This window comes from Triturus cristatus, chromosome 2_2 (assembly GCF_964204655.1).
Source record: "Triturus cristatus chromosome 2_2, aTriCri1.1, whole genome shotgun sequence".
In the NCBI taxonomy this organism is placed as follows: domain Eukaryota; kingdom Metazoa; phylum Chordata; class Amphibia; order Caudata; family Salamandridae; genus Triturus; species Triturus cristatus.
The window spans coordinates 866,612,135-866,631,563 of NC_140582.1; positions in this window are offsets into that span (position 1 = coordinate 866,612,135).

Genomic DNA, 19,429 nt, shown 5'->3' on the forward strand with positions numbered 1-19,429 from the left:
CGTGGCTGACTGAGGCACTAGGCTCTCTGAGATAAAATACTATTGCTGGAAAAACCAGGTTTTCAGTGAATTCCTAAAGGTGAGAAGGTCCTGAGGTAGTCTCAGCACCTAGTGACCACCAATTTGTGCGTGATGGAATTTGGGAATAGGTGCAAGCTGAAGCCCAGAGGATCTCAGAGCATGATGTGGATGGTAAAATTGGACTCTTTTCCTAAGATATGGAGCCCTGTGCCATGGAGTGCTTTAAAGGTCAAAACCATCGCTTTAAAAGATATCCTTTTGCGGATCGGGAGCAAATGCATAGCTTTCAGGTGGTAGGACATCAGAGTTCTAGGTCCAAGCATGAATATAGTCCTAGCCGCTGTGTTCTGTGCCACCTGTAGACGAGTCAAAAGGTATTTAGGAATTCCCAAGTACAGAACATTGACGCATTCCAGCCTAGAAGTAACTAGTGCCTGGACCACAATTTTATTATGTGCCACTGAAAAAAGAGGGAGGAACTGCTTGAGCATCTTAAGTACTCCAAAACAGGCACCCACTACCGCTTGAACTTGGGAGTTCATTGATAAATTATCCTCAAGACTGACAACTAAGTTTTTAACTGTCTTGACTGAGGAGGTAGGGGGAGACATATCCTGGGGCCACCAATTTCGCCATACTTTATCTAAAGGGAGACCAAAAAACATAATCTCTGATTTCTCGGAGTTACATTTCAATTGGTGCAATTGGAGCCAGGAGAATATCTCAGCAAGACAGGTGTTGATCGCTTCTCCTCTAAAAACTGCCTTCTTATCGCAGGTAAAGAGTAGTTGTGTATCGTCCGCATACAATACTATCTTAGCTCCATGGGCTTCAGCCAGATAAGCCAAGGGGGTCATATAAAGATCAAAAAGGGTAGGGCTCATAATCGAGCCCTGCGGGACCCCCACCTTTAAGACAGAAATGGATGCTGAAAAGGGCGGAGCTCAAACCGATTGTTGGCGGTCTTTCAGAAAGAAGGAGATCCACCAAAGTACCGTGCACCCGCAGCCGCACTCCTGAAGTCTCTGAAGGAGCTGATCATGGGGCACGGTATCGAAAGCCGCTGATAAGTCCAATAATATCAGCACGGCCTTCCCACCTCAATCTAGGGTCTCCTAGATGGCCTCAGAGACTTCTAGGAGCGCGGTTTCCGTGCTAAACTTTGACCTGAAACCGGACTGGCCTTGATGGATATGACGTGATGACACTATTAACATATTTTTCCAGGACTTTTGAAAAGGAAGGAAGCAGAGATATTGGCCTATAGTTGGCAGCTAATTCTGGATATAATCGTGTTTTTTGTAGCGGGGGAGTATTTTGGCCTTCTTCCACCTGTCAGGAACAGTCCCCAACACCAAGGAGGCATTTAGGATCCGGTTTAACACAGGGTTAATTACCTCTGCTATAGACGCCAACACTTTTGCTGGACAAGGGTCAGAAGGTCAACCTGATTTAAGGGTCTACGTAATATCCAGTGATTTCTACAGGGATATAGGAGGGAACTGCAAGAGCTGAGGGCCCCCTGGCCAAGTGGACAGGGTGGAGGCCGCTTGATTTGCACCATCAGCCTGGGGCAGCAAGGAGAAAGTGTCTTGGATCATTTTATTTTTTCCTTTTTTACTGCTGCAAGGCAGTGGGGCAACTCTCCTCCGCCTTAGTGGAGGAGCTGCCCCTGTTTCATCCTGATAGACTTCGTCAGGCTTCTTATGGCGAAATCTGTCAGGAGAAAATGGCACAGTGCGGTAATTGAGGCACAACTGTGATCTCTGTGCAACAATCCTTTTTAAACACAACTATGAATCAGAGTCCAAGTAAAGTCTATGTTTATTGAAGACAGGTATAGGTTATTTAATAAAGATTTGCCTGCCAGGTTTTGCCAAAATTATACCTTTCCAGTGATTTGCAGGATGTGAATGCTTTACTGGACCTGTTAACGGCCCATGTACTGCTGTGTCCTCAGTGTATTACCATGTTGATGTCTGTATTCTTGTTTTTTGTTGTTGGTATATATCTTTATTGACTTTTTCCAAAACCAACATCTCTGGTAACGGCATGGTCCAAAACATGTCTACATTCTTAGAGCCACCACAGGACGCTTCAGCTCCTGTTGGAACAGAGACTGGCTCCTCTACAGGCCTGCTGGCATTGGATACCGTACATGCTTCCCCAGCATAGGCTGTGGGCAATGCAGAAGATCTGTGAGGGGTTGCAGGGACCGTCGTATGCGATGGCAGTGATGTTGCGTCACCCACACAGGACACAAAAACATTTGGCTCATAGTGTGCTGGGAAAAATGTGGTCTTTTTCGAAAAAAACAAACTTGGAATTTTACAACAAAAACACTCTTTTTATGCTTCTCTTGCTGAACAAAATGGCTTTCAGGCACTCATAATTGTTCAGACCATACAGAGAAACATATTTTAGTGGACTTCTACATGCTAGAATTTTAACATTTTTACACATTTTTGGGACTTATTAGTTGTTTGCTTATTTTAAGAAGTATATTTAGTCTTTTAGTATGTCGTCCAGTCAGATGAGGAGTGGGTGTTATGTTTCATACAGGTACACCGATATAGGCTCAGGTAGTAATTAAATCTTTCACCTACATTTCCCCTGCCTTTACACTACATAACAGTTCTTAGTACTGACCTTTTCCCTAGTTACATTACTGCTTAAATGACGTAGGGTTTTCTCTGAAAACGAGCCTCATTCATTATGCACGAGGATCCTTTGAATCTCAGCAGGACTACCATCTCCTGCATAATAACTATGTATAAGGGTCATTCCTTCCATCATCCTAGTCTGACATGACACAGTAAGGTAGATCCCCTGAGGGTACCACTTTAGTTATATAAGCATCATATCTTTGCTGAGGCAGAGAGAGGAGTAAAAGGACTTCCATGCTGACACACTGACATGAGTCGCTGAGGTTCCTGGAAGCAGACACTCCAGCTCACAGTGGTCGGACTTCCCTCGCGGGGTGGCCATCTCAAGACCAAGACAGGGTCCCACAGTCTCTCACTTCAGGTAATGGGGTTGGCTATATTCTAGGGGAATTCTTGGCTCTACACTCACATACATGCTAGATACACGTAGGTACATCTAGGTAGGGTTGCATCGTAGGAGTGCGCCTTATTTTTGTCATGTATTTTTATACCTGCCAGTATTAATTGTTTTAGCACTATGGTAGGAATCTACCTTCCTTTTACTCTTTTGGTGCTTACAATCATTCATATCTGTTTCTGTCTTATGGTTGGTTCAGCATACCTATTTTACATTAGAAGGATGATGGTTCAATAAATGCTCATTGGAAAACGTCCCCACCGTTTATTATGTGCATTTATCTGAGACGAAGTGAGCAAGAGTGACTGAGCGAAAAGTACTGTACTGTTTCCATGATTCTGAGGGATCAGGGTTGTCATGTTCGATAGTTGCCAGAAACTATTTACTCCATGGTAAGAGGGGTGCATAGGGGCACTGTGAGCTAGCAGGACTACAGACTAACCTATCCTGTGGTGGTATCTGGAATCAGTGTGAATACCAATCCTATAGTTTACATTGTCTAAATGCACAGATCCTATAGAGATTTATAGGAACTACATGACATTATGTTATATTGTATTGTAGCTGTGTTTATACAGTTCTTCATACTCTTAATGAGGTTTAACTGAGCAGTGTCCGAGAGGTAGCACATTAGTCCATGGAGTGTCAAGTGTCATAAATGGAACAGTGCATGTTTGTCATGCGGCCTCTGTTGGGAGTTTATTAACATCGTGCATCAGTTCCAGAGTTATGCTCTAAATAGGTTTTGTTGCTATGTCTATATGTAAATTTGAAGAGAAGATGAGTGAGAGATATCATTTAATTCTAACTTTTGGACAGAAATGCATGATTACCATCTGGCCTATGTTTGAAGTGTTTTGGTGTGTTTGATATGGGTGAAACTTCTGAAACTGAGTATAAGAGAGATGTGTGAGGATAGATGTGACTGCCTGTGCCAATACTTGCCATCTATGGAGTGTACTGTGTATATTCAGTTCAAACCACATAGAACATGGGGCTAGGAAAGTGCACAGAAATGAATGGAGCTACCCTTGGAAGGTGCAACCCAGGGATTAATGTGGGTAAGAGGCTCAAAAGTGCATCCATGCAGCCCCAAAACACCCTTTCTGGAAGGAAAAAGGCACACGATCTTCACAGTACAACAGGGTCTACAGCTCCCACAATACACTTTGCTTAAGGCAGCAATTTCCCAGGATCAGGACAGTAGAAAGGGTTTGAAAGTCTCGTCTCCCGTAAAAGCAAGGGAGAGAAAGACAGAGAAAGGAGAAACAAGTGTTTTAACCAGGGTATCTGATCCCCGATAGAAATTTAAATGTATATGATTGGTTAATCAGCAAATATAAAGTATCTTGGAAGCCAGTATATGGCTTTAATTGATGGTATCATCCAAGGCTCCATGATGACAAAGATTTATTTTTTGTAAGAGGTAATGAAAGGGTGTTATCGGTTGAGTTCTGTAGCGTGTCCTTCCAATGGAAAAGGGTTTTCACTAGGTACAATCTGACTGCATATTACTAAAAAAATATATTATAATACCCTTGTTTTATATAAAATACTTAAGCCCTCATTATGAGTTGTGCGGTACTGTGGTAGATTTACTATTGGTGAATTTGGATGCCTATATACATGCCTATATACAGTTGAGATGCAGTAAACCCAACCCATTACTGTGCAATTACAAGTAAAACCACATGGAATGTATAATTACGGTCTGAAACCGATATTTTTTCCAGTAAGTACTACCACACAGAATTCCCAGTTCCATGGTGTTTAAAGCACACCTTTAACACCCGCTTTAAGCAGGTGGTAAATATATCCGGGGACCACAGGTTAAGGCGCACGGTGATAGAGGCTGTGGGAGATTAGAGGAGGAAAGGGAATGTTATTTCTGGCAAAGGCGAGCATTATATTCTAACACCAATAAACAAAAAACACATCAGGGAATGAGGCTTGGCTACTGCTGCAGCCGAAGCCTCATGAGGGTTAGTATTGTGGAATTACCACACTGTAAAATTGGGTTTAATTTAGGTTTGGAAAACCCAACTCACATTGCATCATTCAAAGTGGACTCCCATGAGATAATTCCGCTCTGCCTGACTTATAATGAAGGCCGAACAAAGCAAACACAAGGAGATGATAGACGGAGAGCTGAAACTTTTCAGACACTCACCCCCAGACACAGATCTGGATTAAATCCACCATCATTCTTTAGCTAACTTCGTCACCCCAGTTCAGACACAGCTATATGCAAATCAGTCTTGACCCTGTGCCTCATGGGTACAGTCCAGCCCAAACTGCCAAGCCATGACTTTCCTGGACCAGAAACAAACATCCTGGGACCGGTTTCAGAGTAACACTCTTCATCAGCCAGGCTAGCTTGAGTCCAGTGGCAAAGTGAGCAAGGGACCCATGTCTGGGCATACCCTGCCAACTTCGGGCAAACAAAGCAAACACAAGGAGATGATGGACGGAGCGCAGAAACATTTTAGACATACACCCCCAGTCCCAGATCTGGGATGAATCCATCATCATTCTTTAGCTCACTTCGCCACCCCAGTTCAGACACAGCTATATGCAAATCAGTCTTGACCCTGTGCCTCATGGGAACAGTCCAGCCCAAACTGCCAAGCCATGTCTTCCCTGGACCGGAAACAAACATCCTGGGACCGGTTTTGGGGTGACACCCCTCATCAGTCAGGCTAGCTGGAGTCCAGTGGCAGTTCGGGCTGGACTGTTCCCATTGGGTGCATGTTCAAGACTGCACCCAAAAAAAAATTATGGATTTAGGCCCAGATCTCTGTACTGGGGTGAATGTATGACTTTGTTCTGCATTCTGTCTATCATTTGTTCTTTTTGCATTTGTCACCTCGAGTGTGATGGGTATGCCTAGACATGGGTCCTGTGCTCTCCATGCTACTGTAGTCATGCTATTCTGGCTGATGAGGGGTGACACCCCGAAACTGGTCCTAGGATGCTTGTTTCCAGTCCAGGGAGGGCCTGGCCTGGCAGTTCGGGCTGGACTGTTCCCCTTGGGTTCAGTGTCAAGACGGATTTACATATGGCTGTGTTCAAACTGGGATGGTATGGGGAGCACAAAAAGAATTGAATTAGACCCAGATCTTTGTACTGGGGTGAATGTATGACTTTGTTCTGCATTCTGTCCATCAATTGTTCTTTTTGCATTTGTCACCCCGAGTGGGATGGGTATGCCTAGACATGGGTCCCGTGCTCTCCATGCCACTGGAGTCAAGCTATTCTGGCTGATGAGGAGGGAAACTCTGAAACCAGTCCTAGGATGTTTGTTTCTAGTCCAGGGAGGACCTGGCCTGGCATTTCGGGCTCTACTGTTTCCATTGGGCGCAGGGTCAAGACTGATTTTTAGATGGCTGGGTTTAAACTGGAATGGCATGGGGAGAAAAGAAACAATGAATTTAGGCACAGATCTCTGTACTGGAGTGAATGTATGACATTGCTCTGCATTCTTCTGCATTCTGTCCATCAATTGTTCTTTTTGCATTTGTCACCCCGAGTGGGACGGGTATGTCCGATGTGGGTCCGGTGCTCTCCATGCACCTAGAGTCAGGCTATTCTATCTGTTGAGGGGTAAAACCCCGAAACTGGTCCTAGGATGCTTGTTTCCAGTCCAGCGAGGACCTGGCCTGGCAGTTCGGGCTGGACTGTTCCCATTGGGCGCAGGGTTAAGACTGATTTGCATATGGCTCGGTTCAAACTGGAATGGCATGGAGAGCAAAAAAAAAAGGATTTAGACCCAGATCTCTGTACTCAGCTGAATGTATAATATTGTTCTGCATTCTGTCCATCAATTGTTCTTTTTGCATTTGTCACCCGAGTGGGATGGGTATGCCCAGACCTGGATCCCCTGCTCTCCATGCCACTGGAGTCAAGCTATTCTGGCTGATGAGGGGTAAATCCCCGAAACTGGTCTTGTTTCCACCCCAGGGAGGAACTGGCCTGGCAGTACGGGCTGGACTGTTCCCATTGGGCGAAGGGTCAAACCTGATTTGCATATGGCTGGGTTCAAACTGGATTGCATGGGGAGAATAAAACCAATGGCTTTAGGCACAGATCTCTGTACTGGGGTGAGTGTATGACATTGTTGACATTGTTCTGCATTCTGTCCATCAACTGTTCTTTTTGCATTTATAATGTCACATTGTACAACTTGCAGAACTCTGCCTTATACTGGCCATAATAGCGTTTTTAAATAATGATATATTCACAGTGTTTTCAGTTGTAGTGTGGGACCTCCTAGCACTAAAAAGACAAATGCCACTATTCCACAGTGCACCAACCAGGATTCAGTTTTGTGACCAACTGATTACACACACAGGCATCTGCAATGTTTCATTAACCAATTGAGCTTTCATTAGATAAATGAATGCATTTCTAACTATTATTTTCACTTGGATTTATTTTCAATTTAAAGTATATGTGTTGTATTTGAAATGTTTTTACCTTAAGGTGAAAGGCCAACACAATAGTTGCAAAATATTGTGTACTTTTTAGCCATGTCTCTTGCCTTGACCCCAACCCTCCTACCCATGTGGACGCAGGATCACAGTTCTCCTACTTTTTTTGTAATACATTTCATTCTATAAATGGACTTTGAAATATTTTGTATGAGACCATCATTCAAGCCCAAACAACCTGGGCTAAGAAATATGATTTGGGGTGGGGAACATAAGCCCAATTAGACTAATAGGCACTGCGTCTGGCACACACCAACCCACACACACAGATTCACACACACACACACACACACACACACACACACACACACACGGTGTACACTGCCTCTGACACACAAACATGCACACACACACTCACTCACACCCACACGCACTGGAGACTAGATATTCTAACATTTCACGCAACTCAAGCTGTGTTGCATTATGTGAGAGGGAGAGTGTATAAATGCACCATACTCACTAGATATGGCTCACTTCTTCTCTTTCGTAGCGCTGGTACACTTCAGGCAGCTTAGCATCAATGAAGGCACCCTACCACCATGTCCATGGATGACTGCGTATGGGCAGGATTGTTTTTACTGGACAAAACCAATCCTTTGAGATATATTTGACTATGTGTGCTACATATTTAAATTGCACTGTTACCTCTTTCATCTCAAACCTAATAATGACATTTTTAGAAAATGTTTCCTATCAGGTCATGCCCAACTCATATTCTCAATGCAGGCACTAAACGTTAACAATACAAAAAGACAGATATGTTCACCAATGTAAGCATAACAATATATCAAAGACCTAGGATGTTTGTTTCTAGGCACAGGGTCAAGACTGATTTGCATATGGCCATGTCTAAACTGGGGTGGTGTAGTGGGCAAAAGAACGATGGATTTAACCCAGATCTCTTGACTGGGGGAGAATGTCTGCATTGTCAGCATTCCGTCCATCATTTGTTTGTTGTAACGTCTAGTCCAGGGAGGACCTGGCCTGGCAGTTCGGGCTCTACTGTTCCCATTGGGCGCAGGGTCAAGACTGATTTGCATATGGCTGGGTTCAAACTGGAAAGGCATGGTGTAGGAACCTGGGGTCACCAGGCCCTATAGGCGGTAGCGTGGCGCGAGCCGGTCGGGCAACCAGAGGGCTATGTGTTAAGCAACCATACACCACACGCTTCTCATGGACTAGAGTCACACACAATAAGGGACGCCACACCGTTTAAATTATGCAAATACTTCAAGTTTATCCAAGTATAGCTGGTCAGTTGCAGTTCAGGAAATAACAAGACAATACATGAATCACAATACCATCGTTCAGTACATGCGACACTCTTGGTAATATCTCTGCAGTGCCTAACCTCGATTCTAGCGCTGTGCGCGCTTACGTAAAGTCTTTCCCTGAACCGGCCGTCTAACTAAGCGTAATACTTGAAAGGGGAAACATTGGGTTCACTAACATGGCGCCTGTCGAACTGAGCGCTCCTCGTGACCACTGGCCCCTAGTACTGTGAAGCAAGGCATATAAAACACAGCGCTACGCGCAATCAGTTGCATATCATTACGGTCGAGCAGAGCATATAACACAATGCGCTACTCGCATTCCTGGGCATGTAATTACGTTCGAGCAGAGCATATAACACGATGCGCTACTCGCATTCCTGGGCATGTAATTACTTTCGAGCAGAGCATATAACACAGTGCGCTACTCGCATTCCTTGGCAGGTAATTACTTTCGAGCAGAGCATATAACACAGTGCGCTACTGGCATTCCTTGTCATGTAATCTACTTCGAGCAGAGCATGTAACACAGTGCGCTACTCGCATTCCTTGTCTCTCCGGCTGGGGAAGCAGGGTCGGTGGCGTGAAGCGCCACACGAGGGTAATGTCAGTCAGTTCTTTGGGCGGCTTCCAGCGGGGAGGATGACCGGACTTGCGGAGCGGGTCCCTATGCTCCGGTGCAGTTCACAGAGCACCGCACTCAGTATTACAGAAGGGGGGACACGGACAGGATCCCTCGGCGGGGTCTCTCCGTCGCGCAGGCAGGGGAGGGGACTCCCACGGAGGGGACAACCCGGGCCAAGTGCGGTGTGGTTTCCAGACCAGCAGGGGGCGCACCAGGGGGGATCTCGGCCTCCGGGCTTACCTCCGTCTCGGCGTCAGCAGGCGTCCGTCCTGGGGGTGATAGAACGTCCACGACGTTGGGGGAACTCGGCCCCGACCTTGCGCACCTTCTCACACGGCTGCGACGGCAGCGACGGGGCCCCGGGCTTCGCCTCGGCCTCGTGACACAGCAGGGCACTCCTCCAGGGCCTCACGACACAGCAGGGCACTTCTCCAGGCCTCCAGGCCGCGGCGGTGAGTGCGCTGGCTTCGTCGTCGCAGGGGGGGGGCTCAAGTTAAGGATGGGGATATGGTGCTCAGCGGAGCACGCTGCCGGGGGTCCCAGACCAGGGCAGGGAGCGCGGGGGTCACAGTGCTAGTACCTGGTCGATCCCCGGTGACTTGGCAATCGACTTAGTAAATAGTTCACTAGGTTAGCTTGGACACGCAGTCTCAGCTCTGGCATTCAAGGCTTACAGCTCGCTCTTGTCATGCAGTCTCAGTTCTTAAAGTTAGGTTTCAGTTCTCAGTTGACAGATGAAGTCTTTTGGCGCAGATGTATCTGGCGCCCTTAAGGGGTTCTGTTACAGGGGTAGGGATGGAGAGGGCGACTAGGTCCTTCCTAGTCAGGTTGGCAGAGAGTCTCTGGGTCCTCCTACTACTGGGCAAGATCAGTGGGATTCACAGGGCACCTCACTCACTTAAGAGGCAGTACCTAAATCCTGTCACTCTCAGAGGCATAAGTCCCTGGCTAGGCCCTACCGCCTACACTCCTGGTGGATTCTTCCAGCTCTGCTTCTCCCCAATGGCCAACTCACCACACAAGTTTCCCTCCCACTCTTAAGTAGCCCTAGGTCAGGTGACCTCTAGCCAAGGCGGCAAAAGTAAAACCCCACCTCCCTTCTAGAAGGTTCCAGCTTCTTCCAGGAGCTTCCCCACTCTAACTATGGGACAAAAAGGCGGGCTGGTATCGCAACATTGTTGTGGGTCCCAGCCAGCTCCTGGCAGCTAGGCTCCTGAAAAACGACCACCCTGCAGTAGCAGGGGTCTGTGGCAGCCATCTTGGGAGAAGGGAGCACCTGCACCTTAACACTGCCTGGCAATGAAAAGGCGCCCGGAGACCTAGTCCAACATAAAAATGAGGGTGGAAAAAATGAGGCACGATACAAAAATAGAAGGGGAGACCACCCTAGGGCTGACAGGTCCAACATGCGTCCCCCCCCAGCCGAAAGAGGGGAGAGCCACCCAACCTCTAGGGAGTTCTCTTCACTAAGGCGGAAAAACCTGGAGAGACCGTCAGCATTGGCGTGGTCAACTCCGGGCCGATGTTCCACCCGAAAGTCCATCCCATGTAGGGAAATGGACCACCTCAACAACTTGGGGTTTTCGCCTCTCATCTGCATGAGCCAGCGAAGGGGGCGGTGGTCGGTCTGGATAAGGAAGTGAGTGCCAAAGAGGTATGGCCTCAACTTCTTCAGAGCCCATACCACCGCAAAGGCTTCTCTCTCAATGGTGCTCCATCGCCGTTCCAGAGGGAGGAGTCTTCGAGATATGAAGGCCACAGGTTGGTCTTGACCCTCGGTGTTGAGTTGCGAGAGCACCGCACCTATGCCGTGCTCTGAGGCGTCGGTCTGTACAATAAATTCCTTGCTGAAATCGGGTGTTGCTAGTACTGGAGCTGTACACATCGCATTTTTCAGCGTATCAAAGGCTTCTTGGCATGCAGCTGTCCATATGACCTTGCGAGGTTGTTTCTTTGAGGTCAACTCCGTCAAGGGGGTCACGATGGTACCATATCCCTTGACGAACCGGCGGTAATACCCAGTGAGGCCGAGGAAAGCTCGGACCTCTGTTTGGGTCTTGGGGGGCTCCCAAGCCAAGATGGTTTCAATTTTGGCCTGGAGGGGTTGCACCTTACCTCCGCCCACCAGGTGTCCCAGGTACACGACAGATCCCTGTCCAATCTGGCACTTGCTGGCTTTAATGGTTAAGCCAGCGCGTTGCAGCGCCTGCAATACCTCCTGGAGGTGTTGCAGATGGTCCTCCCAGCTGCTACTGAAGACAGCTATGTCATCCAAGTAGGCTGCTGAGAAGGACTCCAGGCCAGATAGTACCTGATTCACTAACCGCTGGAATGTGGCCAGAGCATTTTTGAGCCCAAAGGGCATCACTCGAAATTGGTAGTGGCCCTCTGGGGTGGAGAACGCTGTCTTCTCCCGTGCTCCGTCGGCCATGGCAATCTGCCAATATCCGGATGTCAGGTCAATGGTGCTGAGGTACCGGGCTGCTCCCAGCCGGTCCACCAGCTCATCTGCACGTGGGATGGGGTGAGCATCTGTCTTCGTGACAGAGTTCAACCCCCGGTAGTCCACACAGAACCGAAGTTCTGGCGTCGTACCCGGTGGGGCCGCTTTCGGCACCAACACCACTGGACTAGCCCACGGGCTGCTGGAAGGTTCTATCACCCCCAGCTCCAGCATCTTTGCCACCTCACGCTGGATGCTATCCTTCACTCGGTCAGAAAGCCGGTAAGACTTGTTCTTTACCGGGGGGCTATCCCCTGTGTCCACATCATGGGTACACCAATGAGTGATTCCAGGCGCGAGGGAGAACAACGAGGCGAACTGTCCCAGGACATGGCGACAGTCCCTCTGCTGCTCTGGGGTCAAGGATGGGGAGAGGACTACACCTTCCACCGAACCATCCTTCTCTTGTGCCGCAAGAAGGTCAGGAAGAGCTTCACTCTCTTCCTCTTCGCTCCCATCCGTCACCATAAGGAGAGCAATCTCCGATCGCTCATGGTGCGGCTTCAGGCGGTTGACGTGGAGCACCCTGAGGGGCTGACGGGGGTTTTTTACATCCACAACGTATGTGGTCTGGCCTCGCAGCTCCACAATGTCGAACGGGCCAGTCCACCGGTCCTGGAGGGCACAAAGCTCTCCAGGTTCCATAACCCACACCTTCTGTCCAACGTCCAACTCGACCGTCCGAGCATTGTGGTCGTACCACTCCTTCATTACGGTCTGGCTAGCCTCCAGGTTCTCTGTGGCTGCCTTCCATAGCTTGGCCATCTGGCTGCGGAACGCCAGCATGTAGCTGACAATGTCACGGGGAAGCTTCTGTGAAGTCTTCTCCCACCCCTCTTTCACTAAACTGAGGGGACCCCTAACGGGATGGCCATAGAGCAATTCAAACGGGCTGAACCCGACTCCCTTCTGCGGTACCTCCCGATAGGAGAATAACAAGCAGGGGAGGAGGACGTCCCATTTACGCCTCAAGCCTTCGGGAAGGCTTCGGATCATCCCCTTCAATGTCTTATTGAAGCGCTCTACAAGTCCGTTAGTCTGGGGGTGGTAAGGGGTGGAGAACCGGTAGGTCACTCCACACTCCTTCCACATGGCCTGCATGTAGGCCGACATGAAATTGGTGCCCCTGTCCGACACCACGACCTTCGGGAATCCCACTCGGGTAAAAATTCCCAACAGTGCCCGCGCCACCACCGGTGCAGTGATGGTCCTCAGAGGAATAGCCTCTGGGTACCTTGTGGCGTGGTCCACCAAAACCAAGATGAACCGGTGTCCCGCTGCGGTCGGAGGGTCCAATGGCCCAACAATATCGATACCGACCCTCTCAAAAGGGGTCCCGACCACGGGAGCGGTTCCAACGGGACTTTCAACTTTGTCCTAGTCTTGCCACTAGCCTGACAAGACTTGCAGGTCTTGCAAAAGGCGTCTGAGGCAATCCTCATCCTAGGCCAATAAAAATGTGGGACTAACCGTGCAAAGGTTTTGTCCTGGCCCAGGTGTCCAGCTAAGGGGATCTCGTGCGCTAACTCCAGCAGGAAGGCCCGGTAACACTGGGGGACCACTATGGCCCTCGAAGATCCATGTACCGGCACCCTGGGCTCACTGTATAGGAGACCATCCTCCCAATACACATGATAACCTCCCAGTTCCTGACTAGCCACTTGAGCTTCGGCCTGCCGCCGCATACCCTCAAGAGTGGGGCACGTCCTTTGTGCTTGACAAAACTCCTCCCGGGTAGGCCCTCCTTCCACTTGCCAGTCAGCAAGGGTCGGCAAGTCCTCCACAGGAACGACATCTACCTCCGCGGACTCCGGGGGCACCTCTGCGGCCTCCCCATCCGACTCACGGAGCATGTCCTCTACCACCTTCTTCTTCCCACGTTTGGGTTGGGGTTGGGCCATGATTCCAGGCTCCAACTCCGGGTAAGTTCCATGCCGGGCAGCCATGGACCGCGTGCTCACGCAAGTCCACCCTGGTAATCCCAGCATCTCAGTGTGAGCGTGAAACTCGACGTCCTGCCATTTGGTGTGCTCCAGGTCGTTCCCTAGCAAACACCCCACAGGCAAGGCAGGGCTCACAGCAACTCGCAGTAGGCCTTTGACTCCTCCCCACTCGAATGGAACACGAGCCACTGGATAGTGACTCAAACTGCCGTCAGCCAATACGGCCGGATGGAACTCCTCGGGGACTACTTGGTCTGGGGACACCAGCCGCCGCACGACAGTGGTCATGCTGGCCCCTGTGTCCCTCAGAGCTTCCACCTCCTCCCCATTAATTCTCACCCTCTGCTGATATTTAGCAGTGTTCGGGGGCAGGGACACTACGGGGACCACCTCTCTATCCCCGAGTGAAACCAGTGTCAGGCCTGTCCACTCCCCTTCCCTATCTAAGGGCAGCTCCACCCCAAGCGCTATACTACTCACCCCGGGACTGTTCACGCCCGATGGGGCTGGTGGTCGCTTGCGACACTTGGGATCTCCTCTGTAGTGTCCAATCTCCCCACACTCGTAGCACCGCACAATCCTTGGCTGCTGACTCCTGTCAGGGTAAGTGGGTCTTGTGGAATTGGACGGGGGTGGGGTTCCTACTCCCTTCCCAAACTTATTTTGGGGACCTTTCGAGAACTCCACCTTTTTATCTCCCCCCTCTTTCTTTTGGGGGAAACCCTGTCCGCCTTTCGAGCCATCTCCCCCGGGGCCCTTGTGAGACACCCGGGTGCTCACCCAAATATCTGCCTCCTCCGCAAGCTCTCGAGGATCCTTCAGCTTGCGGTCCACCAGATGTTGGCGCAGCTCCGGAAAGCTCTTATCCAAGAGGTGCTCCCTTAAAAAAAGATCGTACAACCCTTGGTAGTCCTGTACCTCGCTGCCACGCACCCAACCATCTAGTGCCTTCCTCGCATAATCAAAAAAATCTACCCATGTCTGGGTGGACAGTTTATGGCTGCCACGAAACTTCTGCCTATACTTCTCGGGGTTCAGGCCAAACTTCTTTAACAAGGCCTCTTTCATGGGGGCGTACTTAACCTGATCCGCCTTGGCCAAATATAACAGGGTGTCCCTAACAGTGGGAGGTATATACCGGTAGAGACCACCTCCCCAGTTACTCTCGGGTACCCCATGGGCCGTTAAGGCTACCTCGTATGCCTCCAACCACTTCATGATGTCATCTCCTAATGTATAATTGGCTATGACTTCTTTGGGTAGGTAGAATTTTGGTTCTTGAGGTTCCCTGGGTATGCTGCCACCATTGTCTTTGTTAGACGCGTTCAATTGGAGGGCGCGTAGCTCCAGCTCTTTTAACTGAAGCTCGTGCGCCAGCTTCTTCTCCTCCATTGCCCATTTCTTATTTTCCCTTTCTTGTTCCAATCTGGCTAGTTCCCATCTTAATTGCCTCTCTTCCCTTCTGTCCTCATACTCCTTTGGAGACGCGCTCCTACTAGACCCTGTCCTACTACTGGCCCCAGAACGTCTCCCTGGGGGCACATTTTCAGACTCCTCTATGTGTACGATGTCTAGGACTTCTTGGGCGCTCTCCTCCTGAGGTGCATCTGGCGCCCCCTGTCCCTCATCCCCTCTCCCTTCTGGGTGGGCTTCTACCCATGCCCTAATGGCGGTACGGAGTTCCGGCGCTTTGGCCCTCCGCATCCCAGGCACCCCCAACTCCTGCGCGAACTCCCTTAGTTGCTTCACTGTGTACCCCTCGAGGTCAGCTAACCGGGATTCCATTCTGGCAGGTGGGGACCTAGACTCTAAGGAGAAAATTCCTAGGGTGTAGGCAACAGTTAGTGGCTCACCAGGTTTCTTGCACTCTCTACCTGGACAGTGGAACTAATGATCCAGCAACAATGGTTTCTGAGCTGTGGAACAAAACAATGTAGGATAGGTGTTTAATTGTGGCGCCCTTCGCCTCACGGAAGGGTGCTGTATGGTCACAAGTCCCAAGGATCCCACCGCTGGCCAACAATGTAGGAACCTGGGGTCACCAGGCCCTATAGGCGGTAGCGTGGCGCGAGCCGGTCGGGCAACCAGAGGGCTATGTGTTAAGCAACCATACACCACACGCTTCTCATGGACTAGAGTCACACACAATAAGGGACGCCACACCGTTTAAATTATGCAAATACTTCAAGTTTATCCAAGTATAGCTGGTCAGTTGCAGTTCAGGAAATAACAAGACAATACATGAATCACAATACCATCGTTCAGTACATGCGACACTCTTGGTGATATCTCTGCAGTGCCTAACCTCGATTCTAGCCCTGTGCGCGCTTACGTAAAGTCTTTCCCTGAACCGGCCATCTAACTAAGCGTAATACTTGAAAGGGGAAACATTGGGTTCACTAACATGGCGCCTGTCGAACTGAGCGCTCCTCGTGACCACTGGCCCCTAGTACTGTGAAGCAAGGCATATAAAACACAGCGCTACGCGCAATCAGTTGCATATCATTACGGTCGAGCAGAGCATTTAACACAATGCGCTACTCGCATTCCTGGGCATGTAATTACGTTCGAGCAGAGCATATAACACGATGCGCTACTCGCATTCCTGGGCATGTAATTACTTTCGAGCAGAGCATATAACACAGTGCGCTACTCGCATTCCTTGGCAGGTAATTACTTTCGAGCAGAGCATATAACACAGTGCGCTACTGGCATTCCTTGTCATGTAATCTACTTCGAGCAGAGCATGTAACACAGTGCGCTACTCGCATTCCTTGTCTCTCCGGCTGGGGAAGCAGGGTCGGTGGCGTGAAGCGCCACACGAGGGTAATGTCAGTCAGTTCTTTGGGCGGCTTCCAGCGGGGAGGATGACCGGACTTGCGGAGCGGGTCCCTATGCTCCGGTGCAGTTCACAGAGCACCGCGCTCAGTATTACAGAAGGGGGGACACGGACAGGATCCCTCGGCGGGGTCTCTCCGTCGCGCAGGCAGGGGAGGGGACTCCCACGGAGGGGACAACCCGGGCCAAGTGCGGTGTGGTTTCCAGACCAGCAGGGGCCGCACCAGGGGGGATCTCGGCCTCCGGGCTTACCTCCGTCTCGGCGTCAGCAGGCGTCCGTCCTCACGACGTTGGGGGAACTCGGCCCCGACCTTGCGCACCTCCTCACACGGCTGCGACGGCAGCGACGGGGCCCCGGGCTTCGCCTGGGCCTCGCGACACAGCAGGGCACTCCTCCAGGGCCTCACGACACAGCAGGGCACTTCTCCAGGCCTCCAGGCCGCGGCGGTGAGTGCGCTGGCTTCGTCGTCGCAGGGGGGGGGCTCAAAATAAGGATGGGGATATGGTGCTCAGCGGAGCACGCTGCCGGGGGTCCCAGACCAGGGCAGGGAGCGCGGGGGTCACAGCGCTTGTACCTGGTCGATCCCCGGTGACTTGGCAATCGACTTAGTAAATAGTTCACTAGGTTAGCTTGGACACGCAGTCTCAGCTCTGGCATTCAAGGCTTACAGTTCGCTCTTGTCATGCAGTCTCAGTTCTTAAAGTTAGGTTTCAGTTCTCAGTTGACAGATGAAGTCTTTTGGCGCAGATGTATCTGGCGCCCTTAAGGGGTTCTGTTACAGGGGTAGGGATGGAGAGGACGACTAGGTCCTTCCTAGTCAGGTTGGCAGAGAGTCTCTGGGTCCTCCTACTACTGGGCAAGATCAGTGGGATTCACAGGGCACCTCACTCACTTAAGAGGCAGTACCTAAATCCTGTCACTCTCAGAGGCATAAGTCCCTGGCTAGGCCCTACCGCCTACACTCCTGGTGGATTCTTCCAGCTCTGCTTCACCCCAATGGCCAACTCACCACACAAGTTTCCCTCCCACTCTTAAGTAGCCCTAGGTCAGGTGACCTCTAGCCAAGGCGGCAAAAGTAAAACCCCACCTCCCTTCTAGAAGGTTCCAGCTTCTTCCAGGAGCTTCCCCACTCTAACTATGGGACAAAAAGGCGGGCTGGTATCGCAACATTGTTGTGGGTCCCAGCCAGCTCCTGGCAGCTAGGGTGCTACTATGAAAAACGACCACCCTGCAGTATCAGGGGTCTGTGGCAGCCATCTTGGGAGAAGGGAGCACCTGCACCTTAACACTGCCTGGCAATGAAAAGGCGCCCGGAGACCTAGTCCAACATAAAAATGAGGGTGGAAAAAATGAGGCACGATACAAAAATAGAAGGGGAGACCACCCTAGGGCTGACAGGTCCAACACATGGGGAGAAAGGAAACAATGGATTTAGGCCCAGATCTCTGTACTGGAGTGAATGTATGACATTGTTCTGCATTCTGTCCATCAGTTGTTCTTTTTGTATTTGTCACCCCGAGTGGGATGGATATGCCCAGATGTGGGTCCCGTGCTCTCCATGATACAAGAGTCAAGCTATTCTAGCTGTTGAGGGGTGAAACCCCGAAACTGGTCCTAGGATGCTTGTTTTCAGTCCAGGGAGGACCTAGCCTGGCAGTTTGGGCTAGACTGTTCCCATTGGGCGCAGGGTCAAGACTGATTTGCATATGGCTCAGTTCAAACTGGAATAGCATGGGGAGCAAAAAAACAATGGATTTAGACCCAGATCTCTGTACTCAGCTGAATGTCTGACATTGTTCTGCATTCTGTCAATCAACTTTTCTTTTTGTATTTGTCACCCTGAGTGGGACGGGTATGCCCAGACCTGGGTCCCGTGCCCTCCATGCCACTGGAGGTACGCTATTCTGGCTGATGAGGGGTAAAACCCAGAAACTGGTCGTAGGATGCTTGTTTCCAGTCCAGGGAGGACCTGGTCTGGCAGTTCAGGCTGGACTGTTCCCATTGGACGCAGGGTCAAGACTAATTTGCATATGGCTGGGTTCAAACTGGAATGGCATGGAGAGCAAAAAAACAATAGATTTAGGCCAGATCTCGGTACTCAGCTGAATGTATGACATTGTTCTGCATTCTGTCCATCAATTGTTCTTTTTGCATTTGTCACCCCGAGTGGGATGGGTAAGCCCAGACGTGGGTCCCGTGCTCTCCGCGCCACTGAAGTCAAGCTATTCTGGCTGATGAGGTGTAAACCCCCGAAACTGGTCATAGGATGCTTGTTTTGAGTACAGGAAGGATCTGGCCTGGCAGTTCGGGCTAGACTGTTCCCATTGGGCGCAGGGTCAAAACTGATTTGCATATGGCTGAGTTCAAACTGGAATTGCATGGGGAGCAAAAAAAACAATGGCGTTAGGCCCAGATCTCTGTATTGGGGTGAATGTATGACATTGTACTGCATTCTGTCAATCAATCAAAATATCTTTATTCGGATATTGAAACATCCAAGAAAATAACAATACATTTACACATATCACAATACAATAATGTGGGCAACTACTTTTAAAATAATTAAAATAAATCATTTCTACAGAGTCTGTCCAGGACCTTAATAACAGGGTTACACTGGGACATATTAAAGGCTGCGAATTCATAACATATTTAAAGTGCAGAGCGCTAACAG